The sequence below is a fragment of the Myotis brandtii genome, unplaced genomic scaffold, assembly GCF_000412655.1.
Source record: "Myotis brandtii unplaced genomic scaffold, ASM41265v1 scaffold276, whole genome shotgun sequence".
NCBI classification, from domain to species: domain Eukaryota; kingdom Metazoa; phylum Chordata; class Mammalia; order Chiroptera; family Vespertilionidae; genus Myotis; species Myotis brandtii.
The window spans coordinates 886,220-889,208 of NW_005360509.1; positions in this window are offsets into that span (position 1 = coordinate 886,220).

The following is a 2,989-nucleotide window of genomic DNA, read 5'->3' on the forward strand; positions in this document are numbered from 1 at the left end:
AAGTCTTCCCTATCTTCCAATTTCCAAGAGCTGAAAGGTGGTGCTTGATTCTTATTCACAAACAGCTACTTGCCCGGGGGAGCATGAAATTGTCCTTTGGAAAAAAATGCTAGTCCACATGATAGAAATGTTTTTCTTTTGTAGAGTCAAGTGATGAAGTTCATCTGATAAGAGCAAGTCTTGTTCTATACGGGGATTCCATTCGCGGCTCAGCCATCTACCTCATTTGACTAACATCCCCTTGGAAACCACTGTTATCTACTCAGGTTCATGCTAAAATTCTTTAAAATCACAGAGAGGATCAGGGAGCAGCCATTTTTTAAACAGTAAACTCTGTCTTGAAGTATCAGTTACATACAGAAATGTGCCCGAATCATAAGCACACATTTTGATATATTTTTACAAAGTGAACACAATGTGTAACAGAAGACAGATCATCGCCAGCGCTCTGGAGGTCAATGCTGTCACCATCGCCTGAGAGGGTGACCACTATGGACACTGCTAGACATGAGCTTTGCCTGTTTTTGAATTTTATATACATAAAATAATAGAGTATGCAAACTTTTGTTTCTTTAATCAAATCAAACCTTTAATCAATATTCTCTTTGTAAGAGTCAACCAAGAACAATGGAATTTTGAGGTTAAGTTACATGAGAAAGAATATCTGGTTTATAATTTTTTGCTGATTTTGACAATGGTGTTTATGAAAAGCCAACACCAAAACTCAGGGCCTTTTAAAATAGAAGTTCAATGGACATACCAAACCAGTGCAGATATTCTAGAAAAGAATCCTATATAATAAAAGGGAAATATGCAAATTGACCCTAACGGTGGAACCACCCAGGAACAACTGGTCACTATGATCCACACTGACCACCAGGGGGTAGACTCTCAATGCAGGAGCTGCCCCCTGGTAGTCAGTGCACTTCCACAGGGGGAGCACTGCTCAGCCAGAGCCAGCTCATGGCTGGCCAGTGCATTGGTGGTGGCGGGAGCCTCTCCCACCTCCGCGGCAGCGCTAAGGATGTCCAACTAACCAGTTAGGCCCACTCCTTGCAGGGACTGGGCCATCCCCCAAGGGCACCCGGGCTGCCAGAAGGATGTCTGACTGCCAGTTTAGGCCCAATTCCCTGGGGAGCAGGCCTAAGCCGTCAGTCAGACACCCTGCAAGGGATCTGGACTGCAAGAGGGCAAATGTCAGGCTGAGGGACCCCCCACTAGAGTGCATAATTTTCCTGCACCAGGCCTCTAGTACTTTAAATAAGTAGAAACCCCCATGTCATGTTACTTCAGCAACATTCAAAAAGCTGTGTGGATCCAGGTCTAACAGAATAATAGTAAGCACTCACACAATTTCAAATTTGACATGAATGTATTCCTATTCATGGTATTACAGTGACTCCCTGCTTTACAAACTTTGTGAAATTCTTCTAAGCTTCTTAAATTCCCTGCAGCTGAGAGCCACTATATAAATATTCACAGGATTTTCCAAAGTAAAAATTGCTTCTTTTCTTGGCTCCCTACAAGCAAGCCAATATGAGACTTTTACTGGAACAAGATGCAAAGCAAAATCATATTAAATTTGAACATCAATTTTAAAAGCAACTCAAAACTTCTTGAACTAGTAATCAGAAAGGCAGAATATCAATGAGACCATGTCAGACAGTTTAGCTCTTCCAGTTGGGATTTTCTTCCTTAAAAATAAAAATAACCTGTAATATATAAAAATGATTTTCTTCATATTGTACCATAAAGTCAAAATTGCTTTTCATGCTTCCTCATTTGAGTGGATGGAATGTTTGATTTTTCTCTTGCCTGAAAAAGGGGCGCTAGAAGGATAAACGTGGAAAAGCTCCACAATTAAATCATGCTTCCTCATTTGAGTGGAGGGAATGTTTGATTTTTCTCTTGCCTCAAAAAGGGGCGCTAGAAGGATAAACGTGGAAAAGCTCCTACATCCCAAACTGGCATTTGAGAGACCAACATGAATACAAGGTCAAACTTCCCAAAAAGGGATGGAGAATCCAAAATTAGCATCATTTTAATGCCCAATTTGAGTCTCAAAAACTAGCATGGAGCACTGTATAGATCTGAAAGAAAGATCTCATTTATTCATTCATTCCTTTATAAACATCCATTGTGTACTTACCATGTATCGAGCACTTATTGGTAATAATTTACAAAATAAATAGTTTCTTGCTAAGGTAGAAAAATACATACTTGGGACCAATTGTGTGCTAGTAACCAGGCTTTCTGGGATAAGAAAGAAAAAAAAAATCCCAGTTTTCACATTTGCCGATTATCAAGTTCCACGAGATAAACATTTTCTCCATGTCCAATTTCGAGATACCAGTGCGAAGTCACTGAACTGGGGGGGATGCACACATTGGGCACTCCTGAGCTGGCAGTGCTTTAAATGAATGTTTTTGATGATGGAAAAACATATACCTGATACAGGATAAAGGCAAATAAACAGCATTGGACCCCCTTATCAATTAATCAGCAGAAGCTGAGTATGCATTCTAGGACCCTGCAGGCCCACATATATGGAATCTCACTCAAGCCTAACAGCTGAAAAGCAAGCAGGGGTTTTCCAAGGGAAAGCAACACAAGCAGAATAACCCCCAGGCGGTGCTTTGGAAGAGTGCCAAGAGGTCTGTCTGCCAGCCCAGGTATCTCCCTGCATAACTTGGTGATGATGTCTGAAATTCCCATAGCAAGCATCTGTCTTTAGGGTAGAATCTTAGTGTGTCAGGAGGGCCTTGTTGAAATGGCAGTATTTCCTGAGACGTAGCAAGTTGCACCCCTGGTAAGCAGCCAGCTTGAAGCAGTGGAAGCAACTCTGAGTGAGAGGTTGTGGAGAGCGGCTACAGCGTTTGGACAGGTTCAAGCCTCGGACTAAAGAGAGGGCACGGTCCTCTCATGGCAAAGCCACGTGCAAGCCCCAGCTTGGAGGGCAAAGCCCTCCCAGCACAGTTATAGCCAAAGG